This window comes from Pezoporus wallicus, unplaced genomic scaffold, assembly GCF_028554395.1.
Source record: "Pezoporus wallicus isolate ANWC-B61680 ecotype Strahan unplaced genomic scaffold, APGP_CSIRO_Pwel_v1 contig_5787, whole genome shotgun sequence".
In the NCBI taxonomy this organism is placed as follows: domain Eukaryota; kingdom Metazoa; phylum Chordata; class Aves; order Psittaciformes; family Psittacidae; genus Pezoporus; species Pezoporus wallicus.
The window spans coordinates 1,938,654-1,960,843 of NW_026637253.1; the positions used below are offsets into that span (position 1 = coordinate 1,938,654).

The 22,190-nt window shown below is 40.6% G+C and overlaps 1 long non-coding RNA gene across 1 annotated transcript; it reads left to right on the plus strand.

The window, feature by feature from the left end:
• Positions 1–572: 572 nt before the first annotated feature.
• LOC130596649 (uncharacterized) lies at positions 573–6,987 on the plus strand. The gene is made up of 3 exons (XR_008971575.1): positions 573–2,169; positions 4,085–4,122; positions 6,728–6,987. It is a non-coding gene; the product is annotated as an uncharacterized LOC130596649 (long non-coding RNA).
• The last annotated feature ends 15,203 nt before the right edge of the window (positions 6,988–22,190 follow it).

The window sequence follows — 22,190 nt, forward strand, 5'->3', positions numbered from 1 at the left end:
CCTCTTGTCAAAGGGAAACACCGCAGTAAGGCGTGAACACCCGGGATAAGTGAATTAGCTACCGGTAGGCATCCACCTAAGGGTCCGCTGCTGGCTGTCTCTGCGTGGCAGAGTCGGTTTGAGGAAGGCAAAATGCAGTACCTCTCTTGATAGGCGTATTTGGAGTCGGCTTTTTGCATAGGACATTCCATCACTCAGAGGGTTTCCCAAGGGCTCCGTGCTACACGTCACACCAGCTACTCTGTGACCCATTTCAATTGTACTTACTTGGAGCAGTACTTAAAGACTTTTTAAGTGTATGCTGAGACCACCCTGCACCAACAGGCCTGGCTCTCACCCTGCTCTACTGAGGCAGCTGTGTGTGTTCCTCCCTGACTAAACTGATTTTGTATGGCAGGATAAATCATAGTTAGTGGATATTTGTTGGAGAGAGTCCAGAGGAGGCCACAAAAATGAACAGAGGGCTGGAGCACCTCTCCTGTGAAGACAGGCTGAGAGAGTTGGTCTTGTTCAGCCTGGAGAAGAGAAGGCTCTCGGGAGACCTCACAGTAGTCTTCCAGCACCTAAAGAAATCTGGAGAAGGGCTTTTTACAATGGCATGTAGTGACAGGGCAAGAGGGAATGGCTTTGAACTGACAGAGGGTAAGTTCAGATTAGATATTAGGAAGAAATTCTTCACTGTGAGGGTGGTGAGGCACTGGCACAGGCTGCCTGGAGAAGCTGCTGCTGCCCCATCCCCAGCAGTATTCAAGGCCAGGTTGGATGGGGCTTTGAGCAACCTGGTCTAGTGGAAGGTGTCCCTGCTCATGACAGGGGGTTGGAATTGGATGATCTTTAAGGTCCCTTCCAACCCAAACTATTCCCCAATTCTGTGATATGATTCTACAACATTCGGTACACAGGACATAAGCATACATGCAAGACTGGAGTAAGAAACCAGTTTTGTCCTACTTCCATGTCAAACATTGGCTGATCATCAAAAAATGCTTTTGTACCTCTATATAGTTTTATAGGGCTGCAAAGATAACAGCCTGGCCATGATAATCCTTCTAGAAAGAAACCAACTAAATCTGTGGGAAATATTATTCACTAATACCTGTAATAGTCCCTGCTTTGATGCAGTTGTCCTGTCCTTCATTTTTGGGCTTTATCTTGCTTGATCTCATCAACAAATATTGGATTGTAATCCACCCTGCCAATGTTTTTGATTTATTTTGTCCATTAAAACATTTGTATTGGCAGAGCAGGAGTAGCTAATTGATCAGGAGGAGAGGTAGAAAGAAGTCCTCAGAAATGTTATTTTTAATTTAAAATATATTTAGTGTATGAACAGAATGTGAAGAATTATATAAAAATATAGTAGTGTAATTTAATAATCCTAAAAGTAATAAAATCACATTGAAATTCTACTAAGTTACAGTGTATTAAGAAACACTAGAACATTTTTACCTGGGTAGGCTAAATCTTACTTTAGGTTCTGGATGTAGATCTGCAAGGAAGTGATGGCTTCACTACACCAGCAGGCAGGATGCTCAGCATGAACATGAGCTCAGAAGGGCTCTGCTCCAGGGCTTTTCTTATAAAGCCTTAACTTATTAAACATTCAAAGGAAAAGTCTATAAAACTTTACTGGTGTTCATACATCTCTTCTGACACTGTAGATGTTTCCTACTTTAGATGAGCAACAGTCATTTCACTCCTTAGTTGATGTAGCCAAACAATGTTTTGAGCTATAATTTGTCCTAGGTTTTAACTAAAGGTGTACACAGTCAGTAGACCCTGCGAATAGTAATTGGAATACTGTGAATGGCATTTAAACAAAATCATAAGATCTTAAGGCTTCAAGTGTTCTTTATACAATGTAACTCTGGTTATTACTTAACTCCTATATATTTAAGCATACCTGTGCTATTTCTTCAGTTTTGCTCAGAGGGGAAGCTCCAGGCTTTGCAGCATGACAGGAGCACATGTGTGTCACCTGTGCCTTTGTGGTGTGAGGAGTGTGGCAGCCACCCATTTCAGCGCCCTGTCAGAAAAGGAAAGATAGATTTTTCACAGCGTGAAGCATTCCAGATCATAACAGCTGCCTTGTGACACACTGAGTACCATGAAACATGGGCTTTAATGACAGCACTGTCTGAAAGGTTTCCTGCATCCCAGCTGCCCCATGTAAGTCCATTTCCCCTCACACCACACCCTCAACTGTGCTGTTTGTAGAGGAGCAACACAGTGACCTGAATCAGGGAATGGATCCAGATTAAAAATAGTCTTGTTTCTGTTTTGCCAAGAGTTTTGACATGGATCAATTCACTGATCCATTTCTTTGGAGGTGTCAAGAAGTGAGGGAAGAATCACACACCCTAAAGCCCCCAGGCAATACAAATAGACCCTCCATTGCTAGCAAATCAGAAACCCGTGGCTGGTTTTCAAAACGATACATGGGCTGGGATAAATGTATAACATCTGTGCTGCCTCAGTCATAAAAGACTTTAATGCTACAAATGTTTGGGACTTTTTGGTCTTTCCCTCATCATAAGCTTCCTCATTTATATTTTCATTTTGCCAATTTACAGTAGCAAGGCTTGGTATTTGATTTCAGCTGGGGGAGACAGCACTGGGCAGGGAGAAGTCATGAAGCCCCTCTCTGAAAGTAATTTAAGCTATTTTTTAAAGTAACATTTAATGCTGGGAAGCTTAATAGTTTATATTCCTTGATTTTCATGTTGTAACTGTCACTTCCCACCCAGCTGTCCTTTCAGGTCACAGTGCTATGAACTAGATGTATTTCAGTTAAGATCTCCCTTGCTCATAGCATCAGGTCATATTTGGGAGATGTGTCCTTCTCTGTAATATCATATAAACACCTGTGTCCAGTTGCATATTGGATGCAAGTCTTTTGCTGAACTGTACATCTCTTAGGGAAGCTTCTCTGAGCAGGCAATCTCTCCCTTGCTTCTCAACTCCAAAGAGCCAATTTGTTAAGAAGGATTCTAAGGCAAGAGAAGGAATAAATGAGTTGAAACGTGTCAGGCTGCTGTAAACTGTTAGACAAGCCAGCTACGTGAGATTCACACTTAATGCATGAGACTAGTCAGGTCTCCCTTCGCTTTTATCAGTCACCTCTGGTACCTGCAAAGCAGGATAAATTCCACAGCATGAATGGACAGTATATTTAAAATACTGTGTTTAAAGAAGTACTGCAGATTTTAGGTTTTTGTCATTTTCAGTGTATCTATAGAAATAATTATTTAATAAGTAGCTGAAAGGGGGTTACAGAAAATTGTTATTTACCATAAATACATTGTCCATATGCTTCCCTTTACCACCAGCTTCAGCATGTATGAGACTAAAGTGAGTGCAGACTACCAGGAAAGAGTAAGACCTGCCTTTATGGTCATGCAAAAATCAATACAGATAGCTGAATACTGGAAAAGGCTATAAGCTCATGATTTACAGCAGAAATTACACAAAAATACCTCTGAAAAGCAACAGGAAGATGATGTACCTGATCTTTATCCTTAACAGGAAGAAGGTCATCTGATAACTTTCTACTACAACAGATTTTGATGTGCACCCTAACTTCTTACTCTCAGTTCTGCATTTGGCAAAGTTTCACAACTGAGTATAATGTAGGACACGTTTAAAAAACTGCTGAAACAGACTTTAAGTCTGCAATTGGTAGTGGTTTGTGCTTGCCTGTTAGTTGCAAGATCGATAAAGATTTGATGTAGTTCTAAAGGAAAAAGAGGATAGAAGAGTGCAGATAGAGAAATTGTAAGGATACCAAGCTGAATAACTGAAATTAAGAGAGCAGGATAGTAGGGGTGATTTGAGGAATTTGCTGTTGTATTAAAGTCCTGCTTAAAAATTAGGATTTAATATGCAGTTACATTTTCATTCAATGTTTCATTTTCATTCTGTTATCTATTGTAACAGAATGCATACTGCATAATGCATACAATTACACCATTATCATCAGCTTCAGCAAAGATCATTGCACAGTTCTGATGTACCTTATGCAGTGTTTTGACTAGAGTGTAGAATATTAGATATAATTCTGACTATGTGTAATCTCTTCTTACAGACCTTGGAGGACAGGCTTGGCCAGCAGTCACCCTTCAGGTAGGCATATTGCTGAAACCTTACAGAGCTGTTAAGTTTTCTTTATAAATCAACAAAAGAAAAACACAAATGTGTGACACAATGGATAAAGAAAGAGATAGAAAGTGGATATTGGGCTTACTGGAGAACGTAAGGGATGCAGCCATAACACAGAGAAAGATGGAAACAAAAGGAGTCTAGCAGGAGACTTCACACACACACCCCACCCCCACCCCCCCCCCCCCCCGCTTTAAAAAAAAAAACAAAGAAAAAGCAGGAGTTCACATAGTTTGGTACAAATTAAATAACACAAATAGAGAGTAACAGGCTATGAGGTTCAGCTTAGTTTTCTGTGATCCATCCCATCAGGGCAGTAATGGTACTGCTGTGATACCTTATGCTGTTTGACTTCATGGAAGACTCAGTCACAGAACATGGAAATCATGGTGTCCCAGGTCACTATCTCACTGTCAACAGCAAGTTGTTAGAATATTGTGTAGTGGGTAGGGAACTGCCTGACAGGCTGCACCCAGCGGGCGCTGGCAAATGGCTCCTTTTCCAACTGGTGACCTGTCACTAGTGGAGTCCCCCAGGGATCCATATTGGACCCAATATCTTCATAAATTATCTGGAAGTTGGGATCAAATGTACCATGACCAGTTTGCCAATGATACCAAACTGACTAGGGAAGTGGACACTTCGTAAGGGAGAGCCACACTGCAGGAAGACCTGGGTAGGCTGGAAGAGTGGGCTAACAAGAACCTTATGGAGTTTAACAAGCACAAGTATAAGGACTGGACCTGAGTAGACACAATCCAAGAGTGCAGCATAGGCTGGGATCTACTTGGCTGGGGAGCAGCTCTTTGGAAAGGGACCTGCGGGTCCTGGTGGACAACAAACTCCGTATGAGTGAACAGAATGCAGCCGTGGCAAAGAAATGCAATGTGGTGCTGGGTTACATCAACAAAGGCATTTCCAGCTGAAGTAAAGAGGTCATCAGGCCGCTCAACTCAGCTGTTGTCAGGCCACAGCTGGAACACTGTGTTCAGTTTTGGTGAAGAAGTTGTGTACAGGCTGGAGAGGGTCCAGAGATGGGCCACAAAGATGATCAAAGGATGGGGAGCCTGATGTATGAGGAAAGGCTGAGAGAACTGGTTGTGTTCAGCCCAGAGAAAAGAAGGCTCAGGGGAGACCTTATCACCATGTTCCAGTATTCAAAAGATACAGCTTACTCCTCTGGAAATGCCAATTGGAAAACTTCACAATGAGAACAATCAACCATTGGAATAATTCTGCCAGGGAAGTGGTAAATTGCCCTATACAGGACACTTTTAAGATTTGCCAGGACAGGGTGCTAGGATATCTAGTCGAGGTCATGTTTTGCCTAGAAAGGTTTGACTAGATGATCCCTGAGGTACTTTCCAACCTGATATTTTATGATTCTATGAATACTGAGGTATCTCAGTGTTACTCAATAGTAACTGTTCAACAGGTAGGCTGTAGCTTAGTGAAATTGGATCCATGGAAAGCTTTGCTGAAATAACGGTACTTTACTCTGGATTTTTTACTTGGATCTAATGCATTTTCTCTCAGTAATGTAACTCCAAAAGGTGAGTGGGGTTGCCCAGGCCCCCAGAGTTTCTTACCTGTTTGTGGATTAGGCTGAGGGATCGTTCTTTTAATCCTCTGTGGGAACTGGGCTTGACCTTCATTAGCAAGTTTTTCAGTTTGTGGAGCCTGCCATTTATATTCTGGTTCTACTTACTTCACTTTTCCCACCCATTAAAGCCTTCAAACTTTCTTAGACAGTTTCACCATATGTTGCTCTCTTTTTTTGGCTAAAAAAAGGTAGATGCTTTCTTCTTTTATTGTACCCTTTCCAACTAAAAATATTTTTCTTCTAGAACTGTCTTGATTTTTATTTTCAATGTAAATGCACTGGCTTAAGTTTCCATCCATGACAGATCCTTCTGGGATCTGTTTTGTTATTCTGTTCATATGTGCAGAAATGTTACAACTTGTGGAGGGATACGGTTGCTTGGTTTTGTCAGCTACACCAATGTGCAATCACTCTATTACAGAGAAAAAAGAATGTGATAACAGCTTCTTTCCTCATACAGAAAAAATTACCTATATCTGGGCATTCAAGACTATCTAAATCTTCTCAGATTTAAATACAAATGTCTCTTGTTTATGAAGGGATCTGGCCATATAAGCTTTCCTTATAAACCTCTTCAATCTTTTCAAAGGAAAGGTCTATAAAACTTCACTGGTGTTCGTACATCTCTTCTGACACTGTAGATGTTTCCTACTTTAGATGAGCAACAGTCATTTCACTCTTTAGCTGGGGTAACCAAACAATGTTTTGAGCTATAATTTGTCCTAGGTTTTAACTAAAGGTGTACACAGTCAGTAGACCCTGCAATTAGTAATTGGAATACTGTGAATGGCATTTAAACAAAATTATAAGATCTTAAGGCTTCAAGTGTTCTTTATACAATGTAACTCTGGTTATTACTTAACTCCTATATATTTAAGCATACCTGTGCTATTTCTTCAGTTGTGCTCAGAGGGGAAGCTCCAGGCTTTGCAGCATGACAGGAGCTTCAAAATCTCTTGATCACAGGATTTTTAAGGCATGTACTGGCCTGGTAGACAAGACGAGAGCATTGGATAGTGTCTGCATGGACTTCAGCAAGACTTTCAGTGCTGTCTCCCGTAAGATCCTCATAGAAAAGCTTTTCAAGTATGCTGTGGATGAGTAGACAGTGAGGTGGATTGAAAATTGTCTGAACTGCTAGGTTCAGAGGTTACTAGCTCCTGGATGTACTGGTAATCAGCAAGTCTGAAATCATTTCAGGTGCTGGAGTGAGCAATAGATTGTCTAATGGGCTCCCATTCCAAGCTGTGACAGCACTAGCTGTCACAGCATAAAGAGCATTTCTATTTGTTTATTTACTTATTTATTTAGGGCATAAATATTTATTTAAGGGCATTTATTTTTAATTCATCTGAGTAATGGAATTGCAGCATGTAGTAGGGGCTCCATTGGTGGTGATGGTATTTGAATCTGATTTCCAGGCATAGAATGGAAGACACAGTGTAAGAATGACAGTCAAGAATAAATGAAGTATGAGGAATTAATTTGGGCTTGTCCTTGAGCTGAAAATTTCTAATGAACATACAGCAAATGACATAATTGCTATATAGTAGGCTAAAATGTGGAAAAACTGGTAATTTAATATGATTACAATATGGATTAAACCAAGTTGAAATAATTGGAACCAATCTTCATTTTTCATTTGAGAGAATTGCAAGAAGTCTACAAGTTCCTTTATCTGAGCTGGCAGCAGAGATTAAGGTGTCCTTCTTACCCAAAGCACTGGTAATATCCCTGCCTAAAAGAAATAAAAATGACAGCTGCTCAGAAGTTTCTAAGGAGCAGTTCTTTCTAAGAACTGTTTTGATCCAGTGGCATCTGGAAGGATGAGAGATAGTCCAGATGGTGAAAGAGGTAGACAGACCTCAGGGCAGCCTAAACAAACATAGCAGTGTGATCGTGAGAAGAGACATTTGTAGGGTGTTTGGTGAGAAGGAGCTTGGTGATGAAAACTGCCAATTTGTCTGATTCTCTGTATGTTCAAAAAAGCAGAACTCTGTACATCCTTTTTAGTAGAGAACTGTGCTGGAGATTAAGATCCTTCATGAATTTTCCTTTTAAAATCAATCTGCACCAAATCCCACACTTGTATACTGCACAAACCTTTTGCATTAGTGGGGATGAAATTGATGTCTGCACGCAATTTAGTCCCACAACTTGTGCAGGTAGCACATCACTATAGAAAAACGATCATGACTGCAGTTTTACAGAAATTAATATTTGCTTTATGCCTTACGATATAGTTGGCTTACATGTCTTGCTAAGCTTAGCAAATGCATCCCTTTGGAGATGCTTAGAAAGCATAACTTACTTAAGTTATGAAGGTTTTACTAGCCCTTCTGTCCACGTGATTTGGGAACTAGTAATCATCCATGTTGTCAATTAACCCTACCCAGCACCTGTGCCCCTCACAGCTGCTCACTCACCTCCTGGTAGGATGAGGAGAGAATCAGAAGAGTAAAAGTAAAAAAACTCATGGGTTGAGATAAAGACAGTTGAACAGGTAAAGCAAAAGCCACACACACAAGCAAAGCAAAATAGGGAGTTCATTCAGCACTTGCCGTCTGCAGGCAGGTTATTCAGGCATACCCAGGACAGCAGGGCTTCATCACACACAATGGTTACCTGGGAAGATAAACACCATCACCCCAAACATCTGCCCCTTCCTCCTTCCCCCAGCTTTATACGCTGAACGTGACTCCATATGGTATGGAGTATCCCTTGGGTCAGTTGTGGTCAGCTGTCCTGGCTGTATCCTCTCCCAGCTCCTTTTGCACCCCCTAGCCTACTCACTGGTGGGGTGGGGTGAGGAGCAGAAAAGGCCTTGACTGTGTAAGCACTGCTCAGCAGTAACAAAAACATCCCTGTGTCATCAACACTGTTTTCAGCACAAATCCAGAACAGCTATGGAGAAAATGAACTCTATCCCAGACAAAAGCAGCATAATCCAGCTGATCTATGACTGAGCTACTACAAGTGTTTCAATTTGGGAAGTGGGGGAGTGGGGGACGAATGTTTATCCAGTTGTTTATATGATTTTCCATCACAGTTATGAGACTAACTAGAGTTTACCCACCATCACCTTTCCCAAAAGACACAGTCTAGGAGGGAGGATTTGGGAATGCATAATAATGGTTTTTAGCAGGTCATTCCCAAGTGATAAATCCCAAGTAGCTCTGTTGCTAGGGAGGACATAATATTTTCATCTTCACCCAACACTTCTATGCTCAGAGGATTTCCAATTGCATAAAACAAGTCTCAGTGCTGAAAGAAATCTGGGAGCCAAGCTGGCCTCAAAAAGAGATCAGCTTAATCTGAAGAATGCAATGGCCTTTTGCCAAAACACAGAAGAAAGCCAGGTCCTGAGAAGTCCTGTAGATCACATCAGTAATGAAAACTGAATTGAACAATGTGAGATTAATGAGGAAAACTGTAAAATGTCTGGTAAAATAGACTGCTTTTAATAGCCTTAAAATTACTCTTACCAGGTGGGCCAGTTCAAGCAAACAATACATCAGAACAGGAATCACTGCTGTCCACTTCCGGAACTTCTGTAACAGAAGCCTACCAGCACTGTCACAGTGCTGTTGGAAGCAGAGCAAGAATTGACTTAGGGAGAACCCCTCAGTAAAAAATCCACTAGAGTTTATTTCTAGATCAGAAATCCAAATATGCAGTATTGAAAAACCTATTTTAAAAACAGAAAAAGTGAAGGTTCCTGTTATAACTTGCAGCATGTATTCCTTGAGATCTTTAGGAATGACATCTAGTGCCTACATAGCAATTTCAATGCAGAATAACAAGGATGGTTAGTTTAAAACCTTGGGCACTTTTGAACTGATACTGAGTCTAATCAAAATGGTGAATGGTTAAGTCAGATTTTGCTGTGTCAATACACTGTTGGTTCACAGATCTCTATTTGCAGATAGACAAAATATCATGAAACTCTCCAGAGTATGTCTCAAAAAGACATTTCTGGAAAATCTAATAATTATAGGCAAATATACATGCCCTGTTGGCTGTTGAACATGGTCATGACACTAGCATGTAGCTAGAAGCTCATTTAAATGAGCCAACAGACACCTCTCCAGTAGTCCACCAGTAGAAGATAGAATCAATGTTTCAGCTATAACTGAAAAGCTGCTTCAACGTCAGAACAGCAGCTGTGAAGAGCAAAACATAAAAACGCAAGAGAGCTCCCTATGAAGTGGGGAGAATAACAGTGTTGTGGTTTAAACCAAACCAGACAACTCGTTCACTCACTTCCCCCCCCCCTCTTCTTGCCCTCCCCATACTCCCGGAGGGACAGAGAGGAGAGTCAAAAAGGAATGCAACTCCCATGGTTTGAGATAAGAACAGTTTAGTAACTAAGGTATAACACAAATCACTACTGCTACCACCAATAATAACAATGATAAAGGAAATAACAAGGGAACAGAATACAACACCTCAGCACCAGCCGACCAATAACTCGCCCCCCAGCCCAACCAAGCACCAACCCATACCTCCTCCAACCCCGCAGTCCCAGCCCTTCCGGGTAACTCTCAGTTACATCCCAGGCATGACGTGCTGTGGTATGGAATACCTCTTTGGTCAGTTTGGGTCAGGTGTCCTGTCTCTGCTTCCTCCCGGCTTCCCCTCCTCCCTGGCAGAGCATGAGGCTCACAAAGTCCTTGGCCAAACCAAAACATCACTATCATCTCTGTTCCCAGGCCAAAAATCAAAACACAGCACTGCACCAGCTACCAAGAGGGAGAAAAATGACTGCTACTGCTGAACCCAGGACAAACAGCAATAGCAAAACAACTTAACAGGAAGCAACAGAAAAGACCATAGCAAGCTTTATGAATGTAAAACAGGTAAAGAGACAAGCAGTCCCCAGAGAATATCCTGATCTCTTTGTAGAACAGCTAAGCAGGTCACCAGGAGTGACTGGAGGGTATATAGTCTTCTTGACACTTTCTGCTGGTCTTATGTAGAAGAGTGCTACAGGTGCAGAGACATATGGGCTGGTTTTATGCATGTCTTACTAGCTTGAGTACCGGACAGTATGAATGTAGAACACTGCTTTTGGGGTCAAAGTCTAGAAGCCTTGCAAACACTTTTCTCGTGACTCTGAACCCAAATGAGTATCCTCAATCTGTCAGGTTCAAATAGGTTTCTACACCTAGTTTACACAGATGTGTCTAGACCACACTCTAGCTTCAGTAAGGAACACAATGCTATAAGGAGCCCAGCAATGCAAAACTGAAGTGCTTCTTCATAGAGCTGGCACATATGATTCAGTGATGCTCTTCCACTTATGGACCATCTCCATATGTACTAGGGCAGTGAGCTCTGTATGGCAGCTTAGGTACTGGTAGGACTTAGTAGTTTGGACATCAGCCATACTCACACAGAGTGGCACCTGCTGCTGCTGACTTTTCCATATTTAGAGGTGTGATGCACATCACCCAAACTGCAGTATTATTTCTGCACAACTAGCCATGAAAAAGGTAACTATAGCGAGTAGCTGAATTCTTTGGATTATCTTAATTATTCCAAATGTCCTTATCTGTTAAAAATATTACTTGGTGCAAAATAATTTTTTTCTTCAATAACAGAAATCAAAGGGTACACCTGAATGCATAGGGAAGGATAACAGGAAGAACAGGAAGAAAATAGTTTTACTTATCTGCACAGGCAATGAGCAATTAATGTCTAAGCAACAAGCAACTATCAAAAATTAAGAATGCTCCAGAAATACATCCTTTCAGTGCAGACCTCATACTTTTTGGAGAGAGGACATGGAAAACTACTAGGGTGACTAATAAAAAGATTGATTTTTTTTTTCCTCCAATGTAAATGCTCCTAGGAAATCCTGAGAGAAGGATCTTCTTATAACATCAAGAATTCTAACTAGGACAAACCCACATCAGTATTAAGCACAGCAAGGTGATTGACAGACACATTTAGGACACCAGCATGACTTCCATAACAAGTGATAAGATGGATGCCATCTGGAAATCACACAAAAGGAGTTGGATGCAGATAAGCTTCTGTCAAAGTTGATCTCTGTATTTTTCTGTATTTTTTGTGCAAGTTCCTGAGTGTGGTTATTTTTATATAATAAAAATTCTCTTGCTTGTACACAGCCTTAGCATACTTATGGGTGAAGAAGTTCTGAGAGTTAAGGGCTTTGGATGAGTGAATGTTTAGTTTGGCAAGGTTTCAGGGAAAGGATATAAGCTGTCTGGCTTTGCCATCATTTGTCATGATGGATCCTAACAATTTTGAGCCCCTTTTCTGCTGCCATGAACAGCAGAAAAGCTGTAGAGGGTTGTGGGTTCCAGAGTATATTGCAGGTTGTTCTTACGATCAGGTGTACATTAGTAACTTGTACTCCTATAGGTCCCACAAGCCATACAAACACTTAACTTGTCTGAAGACAAGTAATTCCTGCCCTGCCTGTTCACTGTATGCTTGAACATCCTTCTGAAGCAGGAACACCTGCTTATTTTCATTGGACTTAGCTCTGCTTTATAATGCTGAGAAGAGACTCTGACCCTTTTAAGGAAGAGCACCTCACTTTTATCACTTCCAAGTTCTTAAAAGCCCCTTCAAACTTGTCATCTTTATCAGCAAAAAAGGGATCCTGCAAGATGCAATTGCGACAATCCCTGAGTTATCATAATTACTCTTTGTCTAAAGCTAGTAATAAACAATTTCATGTAGCACTGAAACAGATGTAAAAGAAATAGCTATTGAGGCCTGTGATACAGAAGATTTATATGCTTGGATTCTCATAAATTCAGCTTTTAATTAACCTCCCTGTCAAAAGGGAGGCATTTGCACAAGGTAAGTGAATTGTCTGTTGTTGATACTAACAGAGGTCAGGCCAGGTGGCCATCCTGGGCTCTCTAAAGTGCAGTGGCAGATCACAAACTAATGCTATCTGAGACGATGTTTCAGAAATTGGGGGAGTAATAAATTAATACCATGTTTAAAACTGAAGTGTCAGGACTTCTCCAAAAGTGGGTTTATATTCAGCTGAATCACCAGTGCACCAAGGAATTCATCAGAAGGTCTTTGCTGTAAACAGCAGGTTGTAGCTCAGGGGCTAGTGCCAGGACATACAGCTTGTCCAGGCAATCAGCTCCTGACTCCAGCCAGCTGCAGACATGTCCTGACAGCTCCTAGCTGAATAAAACATGGAGAGGACTTTGGGAATCGGTCCAAACACAGGTAGCAAATAAAGTTTGAGGTTGCTCTCTTTGGTTTTGTTTGTCTTCTGAATCTGCTTGCTAGTTTCTTAATTTATTTTACTTTTCATCTGGTCATCTGGGAAATGTCATTTGGATTGGAAAACATTTTCAGCATGAGCTGGCAATAGCTCAGATGGCCTAACTTCAGAGGAGAGCAATAAAACAAACTTCCACTAAATTGCACCTATGGTATTAAGCGGCATACGCTTCGAGTCTGCCCTGCTACCTTCTGTAAGAAAGTAATGTGAGGAGAAGCTGTGAAAGAAGTGGAAAAGTTGCCTTCTAAGCAAGTCAAAGTAGGAGAGAAGCCAGCCCAATCTAATACTGGCTAAATAAATCATGAAACCTATAAAAATAATAGTAATTTTTACAGAGAGGAAAGAGGTGAAAATTAAAAACTGTAACAAAGAGCAAAAAATTCAGTCAGCAATGCAGTGAAGTTGTTGACCAAGAAGCAGATGACAATAAACTGGGGCAGCTTCCAAAAATCATGAAACTAAGGTATGGAAGCTGAACACTGAGAAATAAGATAATCTGCTATCTAAGGGCAGATACAACTTTTTTAATGTTGCTGGAAACTTGAATAAGTTCTTATGAAGAAAGCTCAACTTCGTCACTTTAAATTTTAACCAAATGCTCAGATTGTATTCCTGTGTCCAAACATGAAGAAGTTAATACTAAAATAATAGAAGAAAAAAAAAAGAAAAACAAGGAGAGGCTGAGGAGTGCTTCACTTTACTGAAGGCAGGCCTCCAGAGCAAACCAGCAGTAGCAGTTTTGTACTGCACAGGCTGAGACATCTGTCTGTCATACTGAATCTGCTCTTCATATAGGCAGGGCTCAGAGGAAGTCTTCCTGGATGCAAAAAGAGGATCTTGCATCTTGAAGTCTAAGGGTATCAACGGAGTGGGGCACAGTCAAAACCACTGGAAACTTTCTCACATGCACAGGAAATGTACAGAAAGACATTTGCAAAAGAGAAAGCAGGTTCTCAGAGAAGACTGCCAGAAAGCAATTACTCGGTTAAGTGCACAAGCTATGTCTGAGGTGGGGGATATTGCTCAGCAAATACAGTTTTTTCAAGGAAATGCAAGTAGAAACAGATCGCTCTTATTTAAAGGGTGGTGAAAAGGAAGAAGCACTGGACTTTGCTCTTCATCTGGCAGAAAAAAGTGACTTGACTGGAAGAGGAAAGTGAATTACCGAAGATATGCATGAGTGTAAGTAGGAACAGAGATGCCTAAAATATGGTAGAATTCCATTTCCACTTTTCCTACCAAGAGATTTCTCAGACTGTGCTGTATTCATCCTGCTTGACCTGTATGGACAATACACAGAGGCCCTTTTGATTTCTGTAAGAACTCCTAGTAAGCAAACAGTGGATCTGAAGATGCATGGGAAAAGTCTGCCTTCATCACTTTGTTGGAATTTCAAAACATTTATAAAATGTGAAATAATTCAGACAGAACAATGCAGATTAGACCCAATCCTCATGGGTGAAATTTTCAAGTTCAGCAGCAAGCTGGAAGACCACAAAGTGTATAGAGCTGCGTTGGGAGACTTTAAAAGGCAAATACAAAAATGAGAGAGGAGGGTAAATTGGCTCAGATTCGACATCCCCAGTGCAGACATCTGCTTTGGTATTGGGATGTCTTTACAGTCAATGAAGAACAACAGATGTTTCTGGGCATGACTCATCCTGTTTGAAACCTGGTGTTTGTCCTAGATGAAACAACCGCACCTTGAAATTGCCAGTTTCTCTCCATTAACTGTAGAGGATGATCATCTCAGCTGTGAATGCTTCCACAATAGATGCAAGCTTTGACATGATAGTACATGCAGGGGCTCATTAAGAGATTATAGAAAAGCAAAGGAAAGTTCACTGAAGAATTGCTCTTATTGCAGATAGCCCTAATTTGTTAAGATATTCATCTCTGTGCCATTGGCCACTTTCAACAAGAGATAGACTGAAACTGTGGGTCTTAGGAAGTGAATAAACAGCTTTTTACATGATGAGAGCCAATTACTGGATAATCATTTTTTTATCCCTCTGTGACTGGACCAACAGATGCTGAACTGATGTCTGAGGTGCTGAAGAATATAAAGTGCATTGGGATTGAGGGAGTAAATGTGCAGCTGCCATAGGAAAAGGGTAAAATGGAGGCCGGCAGCCAAAATGGTGTGTTTCTGAGGAGACTCTGGTGGCCAGAGAAGCAACTAACTTGGAAGAGATCACCTTCTTTGCCTGAAAGTGTCATTCTGCCCCTAATTTCTGGAAATAGATCAACTCAGAGGAGTAAGTGCAGTCATCTCCAAGCTGTTCATGAGTCAGAGATTAAAGTGGGCAGATAGGATGTGAAGAAGTACGGAGGTGTGAGGAAAAGAAAGCGATCCTCTGCAACTGCTGTCAGATGCAGCATCTAACTGCCCATAGGCTCATTGCAGTACAGAGGGAATGGGATACCTTGTAATCATCATGGGGCTTGGTTTTCAGTATTCTTCAGGTTTGTGTTTTAATGCGGTTGGCTAGGCCCTTCAGGAACACCTTGACCTACAATGGCCATAATTCCCACCCCCAAAAAAATGTCTTAAAATGTCCTCCATACTTAAATGAAACATACATGAACTTACAAGAAAAAAAAAAACAGAAGTAACCTTTCTCATCTGTTCATAACACTACTAAGTACCAGCAAGTAGCTTGGACAGATGGACATCCATGGAAGCTGTCTTGGACTGATAGCTGCTCAGAAGAAGGAAGGAGTTTATATTGCTTTATATGACCTTTCCCTTTTCAACATTTTCAGCCTTGAGGATTTTATCACTAAACCCAAGGAAAATATTTAGGAGTACAGTGACAGTGAATAAAGAATTTGTTTCCCTAATTTCCCCACCCCACCACCAAACCCACCTACCGTACTGAAGAGCTATAGCCCTCTCTGGGCTGTGAGGTGTGGTATGCTTTCATCTCCACAACACAGTTTTCCCTCCGGTGGTTAGCATTCCTTTCCAATTTGTATGCCAGAAATGTACTATGTATGCCAAAACTATGCAAATACATTTTGTTAACCAAGCCACGAACATGGCTAAGAGGAAATTGAGGAGAGAAGAAGGAAAAACAAACCATCCAACTTCCTGGTGACTATTAAAAGTCTTACTCCGAAACAGGTAGAGAAAGAAAGATGGATGCATTAGGTTAGCATTGATAATTTTATATCCAATCTCTTTATTGCTTTCCTGATACATTCAGTTCACAAGGGATCTGATTCTCCACTTTGCTGTTCAGTTTTAAATCAGGTAATCATGGAAGGCAATACCTATATTTTTCACTGTGCTAAATGAAGCAAGCCAGCTTGTGTGGGGAGGGAGTAGATTATCTAACAGACCTGTTTACTTGAATATTTTAGGTTAGTCCCATTTAATTTCTTAATTCCTCACAAAAATATTTCCTTATGTTCCTAGCCAACAGAAATGTTCACAGCAGCCAACAGTCACTGCCCCAAAGGAGCAGACAGGCTTTGTTGCTTGTCAGCACTTCCAAGTCCCATGTGTGAGATGAGTTAAGGAACAGCAGCAGATGTCACAGCATGGCTGATGTGAATCAGGAGTAAGTCTCAGAAGCATGTTCTTCTGTGCACAGCATCAACAAGGATGTGGTGCAGATAACAATCACTTTAAAATACACTGTCCTGCACCTTGCAATGAATATCTGACCCTACCTTGAAGAAGCACAGCATCTCCAGTCCTGGCCAGTGAACCTTTTGGTGTTAGGTGCACTCATCTCTAAAATCGTTCACATACACAGAGAAAAAAGAAAAAAAAATAATCATGAAAGCCTTTGTTAGTGACAGCATTGCAGGAGGAGCTCACAGGCTTCCAGAAACTAAAAAAGAAAAAAATCTGAAATTATTAGAAGCCTCTTTTCAGCATGCTTTAGCAGTCTCTGTTATTTAGCTAGTTTTCCACCTTGTCCCAAAGCATACTTCCATGTTTGGTTGTTTCTCTTTCTTTGGGATTTGCTGTGACACTGTCAGCAATTATGTGCATTGTGGGTGCCAGACCACACTTAGGCATTCCCAGCATCCCAGCCCTTTCCAGCTCCTGAAAATGAGGCCCATCGCCTTCTCCCTGGGAATCGCTGCAAACTCTCTCCAGGGCTGGCAGGGCCACCAGCTTCCACCCTCTTAGCTGTCCTGGGGTTTATTACTCCACCCCTTCACCTCCAAACACGACTCCCACTTGTAATTTTTATTCTCTGCTTTCTGAGCTGGCTGAAGTTGCTTTAAGCTACTGACCCTCATCACTTCTTTTTAAACAAATAAAAAGCAAACAAACCAAACCAGAAAAGGCTGGTAAGTACTTTAAATGGAGTGCCCCCAAATTTGACCCTCAAGTGAATTCTGCAAAGGTTAGCCCGCATGACTGTCATAAATGCAGCTGCTGTCACAGGGACCTGGCAAGGCCAGCCCTGTGACCCATTTTAAGCACACAATCCCTGATTCATTGCAGAGATCTCGTTATGGGCATTCATTTTTCTGAAGATCTGCTGAGCAGTGGGTAACAGCATAGCTTCAAATTAAATCTGGTTCAATACAGAGAGCAAAATTAAATCATTCAATGTCTGGTCTGCCTTGAGCTGTACTTAAGCCCTGTCCGTGATTAACAGATTAGAATGCAAAAAAAAAGCAGCTTAATCTGTCTGTTGCAGAGATACTTTTATTCCCCTGTGCTACAAATTGTTTTATCTCTAGATACTACGAGTGAAGCTCTGCCTGTAGGTCTCAGCAGATGGCATGGCTAGAGGAGCACTGAATTTCCTGTTTATCCTTAAACCTGGATATTAATATTGTGTCCTTTTAATTACAGTGTTTTCATTTCTTGCAAAGAGCTACATATTTGTCCTTATTGTCAAAACCAACAGACAAACAAATACTGAGAGGATCAGACATGGGAAATGGCTGGTCCCAGGCATGCAGTAATGCAGTATAAAAGAAAAAGCAATGGCATCCACATAGCACAAATCCTGTTCTAATACCTTATCTGTAACAACACAGAGTCTGCTATGTGGCTGTCACTTGTCTTTGAATTAGCACTTTATATTAGCACATTTAAATCCTAAATGTTCCTCACACTGAACTTCTATTAATTAACAAAGCTGGCATTCCCAACCTTTATTTTCCTAAATGAAGCCTGGGTTTATTTTTTTATAAGGCTGCATAGCCGTATGGCTACACCACTGCACTTAAAATAAAAGTACTGTAGTAGATTAATGTAAGGCTCAATCCAACAGAATATAAACTGAGTTTTTCTGACACAGCAGGAGCATGTTTCACTTTCAGCAGAAACAGAGACCTGAGAGTGCTCAGCATTTTGCTGCATGAAGCCATTATGTACTTGCAATATTACATACACTGTGTATAGTACTGGTGACAAAGGGTATCAGGCACACATTGAGACCACACTCAGGTGCTGGGTATATCACTGCACCATCTTTGGCACCTAAATAACCAGAACATCCCTAGCATCCTTTGCATTTCGTAACTGAAACTCACTTAAATATAGGAGTGTATCAGAAGAACAATGAGACGCTGGCACAGTCATATATTTTTAAACATGCAAAAAAAAAATCACCCTCCTGTACAATGTGATGCTTTGCAGTCTGCAGATACCCTCCTTCATTTCCACCAGCTACTTCCACCAGATGTTTGTTGCCAAATTGGAAAGTTGCTGGCACAGGGGATTTTTCAAACTGAGCAGTGGGATTTTAATTAATTCTTTTAAAAGACCAACATAACATCCACAAACCCCTATGTGAGCTTAGGAGTTACCCAGCCAAGCCAAGCTTGCCTTGGGTACCAAATCCCAGTGACAACCAGCCTGCACAACTGTAAAAGTGGTGTGGACTAATGAGCACCACAGCAGGGTGGTCCATCACCCACAGCTGCAGAGGCACAGGCTTATGTGAGAGATAAAAAGCTGGCCTAGGAGTAGGTCATATATCAAATGGCTTCATTTTGGTAAGCTTTCCTGCAGTTTTCCTTTATCAACATTGCAGAAATGAGCCAGGTGATCCATGACCCAGTTTTATACAGGAAAGTTACCCACCCACTCTGTGACAGAGAGCAAGGATAGGCATCTGGTTTTAGGTAATACTAAGGAAAAGCAGAGATGACTAAATTAATAATTAATTCTTTTTGTAGTTTTCCAGTTAATTTCCAACGTTTGAGCAGCTGGCTTTTTTATGTTAGTTCTTCTCTAACAGTAATTTCTGCAGTGACTTCTGCTAAACCAAGGCAACATCTTTCTAAGACTGTTCAGTGGGATAAGGCAGTGTGGAGAACTTAAAAACCTATTTGTATGCATCATACTGTTTTTCTGGAGAAAGACAACAGAACAGCAGAGTCTGTAATGTGGAAAATGGTGAGCACTTTTTCAATTGCTAGCTTAAAAATAATTGCAATTTTAGTGACCTACTTCAAATTCAAGTGGCCATGAGCCTCATACCTGATTGATCTTTGCCCTTCCAGAGTCCCAAGGGCTGGGGAAATACTAGGTGATCCCCTGACTTTTCCCCACCTTTTAATTTTACTCATTTATTATTATTGCCAAAAGAACATCCATCCCTATGTTCTTTTCTTTTTTTTTTTTTAATGTTGTGACAAGGGCAGTGACAGCTTTGCACATGCCACGAGAGGCACATATCTATACACAGCCTAGCCAATGTCAGCAGCCAGACACAGCCAAAGAGGCTTGCAGTAATGCCACAAAATCTCAGCATCTTCTAGAGGTGTCAAATTTGCTGCAAATATGCAGATCAGCAAGCTTTCTGCGATTGGTCTGTATATGTCCAGCAAGCATTAGTCCAACTAGCCAATTTAAGTTTGTCTAGGCTGCCTGGGCAGACCATGGTGTGGGCCACCAGGAGTTCAAAGTACAGAGCTCAGAAAAGCTTCAGCAGCGCTGCAGCCGTAGCTGCATGGAGGGCCCGAATTGCAGAGTGATTTTTAGAGTTGAATTCTGCAGGGCTGGGGGAGGAGAAAAAGCTGTCAGCAAGGCCAATCATAGGAAAGTGTAGGTGAGAAAAAATTCCCCAAATTTAACAAGATCCTAAATATTTTCATAGAGTCTCTGAACTATTCTACCTAAAATAACCTAGAGATTTGAGATTGTCATGTGCTTTCGTTTAATTAAGAGTTGTTAAGAGTCTTACTGAAACTATTTTGCTAATGTTTGTATCTTAATGGCTCTGTAACAGTAATGTGAGAATAACAGGAATATTCCCGCCACCATAATAAAAACTAAAGGGAGCTGCAACTGGTTCTGACTTTCTGACTAAAAAAGGAATAGTTCTGCTTTGCTGCTCAGCTACATTTTCTATTTGTTCAGTAAAATTCTCCAGTCCTAGTCTAGACCTCTTGATCAAAAGAGTAAATTTTTAGAGTTTATATAAGGATATATAAACATTACATTTCCATGTAATCTTGGTATTAACAGAATGATTTTGATACTGAATTCACTGTACTGAGCAAAGCATAGTAAAAAAATCCCCAACAAACCAAACCAAACCAACAAATCAAAACCTGGCTTAATTTTAATGTAAGTTTTAATTGTTTATATTGCAACTCTTGGTATTATATAGTGTGGCTTTGGTGACAACTTTTCTCGATTTAATGTTACTGTATTTCAACCTCTAAATACAGCTTTCTACATCAGAGATACATAATAAGTCATATTTCTGTTGACAGGTAACACGGGTAACAGGAGTACCACTCCACCAAACTGAAATTATATCTGTTTCATGCTCATAAGCTTATGATTCCTATAGCCACTTCCAGAGTTGTCTTCTGAGGATGTTTCTTCTGCAGTGATCAGGCTGACACAGAAAGGGATAATGTGAAAAGCAGCATTAATATGAGCAGGAGAACTGCATGGTGCAGACAGGAAATACTGTTTTCTGGTTTTAAGTCATTTGTGCTAGTCTGTTAAAAAAAAGCTATGACTGAAAAAATGAATTTTTTGTATTCCTGAACTGCAAAATTACACATCTCAAAATAATAATAGAAAGACAGCAGTCCAGTTTCATAGGCAAATTAAAATAGGATTGAAATATCAACCATGTGCTATTCATTTGGTCTGTTTTTTTCCGAACTGAAATAGATCAATCTATTTTGAATTTTAAAATCCTTTCATACTGTTTTAGAAAGCTGCTGACAATCCTGTAAATACTGTTTAAGATGTTTGGTATTACAGTGGAAACCTGTGTATTTTTTCAGCTGAGAAGCTATCTACTTACCTGCTGATTGCTGATGAGGGTGAAGATGACTGATGAGCATCCATCATTTGAAAACTGACATTGAGACATGTCACTATAATCTATTAGATGTATCAAATTAATTTCATTTTCTTGACTATGGTCTCATTCAATAGCAGCAGAAGCCACAAAGCCATACAGTTAGGTGTTGACACCAATTTTACTTTCATCACGAGTCAGTTGGAGGCATCATTAATTAAGTCAGAAAAGAAGTTAAATGCTTTCTGCTTGAGTGTGTTATTGGGCAGAAGGAATTGCGATTGAGGCAGTAAAACTCTGTCCCGAAACATGTAGGGCTGGAACTCAGATCACAGGGAGCTCTTGTTTGGGCAAGGGAGGGAAGGAAGACAGGTCTCTTAACACAAACACAGATAATCTTAATTACTTTAATTGTTTTCACAGCAGCCCTTTAAAGAGAAACTCTTCTTTTATTTCTTTATTTTTTTTAGGACTCCACAGGATAAAGATAAATTAAGTGAGTAAATAGGCACGGGTCATCTTAGATACCAGACAAAACATTTAAGCAAGCTGATCTATTTGACTTCCTTGCAGAATAACTGCCAGGCTTCCCCATAAAAGGAGGGATGATAGTGAGCAATCCCCAAGCAACCCCTGAAGTCAGTAAAGCTGAACTACTGTGAAAAGTGGTAATTTACATTTCCCTACAAAACCTTTATGTTGGTACCTAAGGTGTGGTACATCAAAGCCCAAGATCCTATTGGGAGAAGACAGTTTATGCTGTAAATCATAAAAACATAAAAAACAAAAAGAAGTTTTATAGGAAGAGCAACAAAGAAAGCAGATCAAGAATGAGAGAACTGAGATTAAAGTTTCCTAAAGTATTAGGCATGGCTGAATTGGCTAATATCCTTGATGA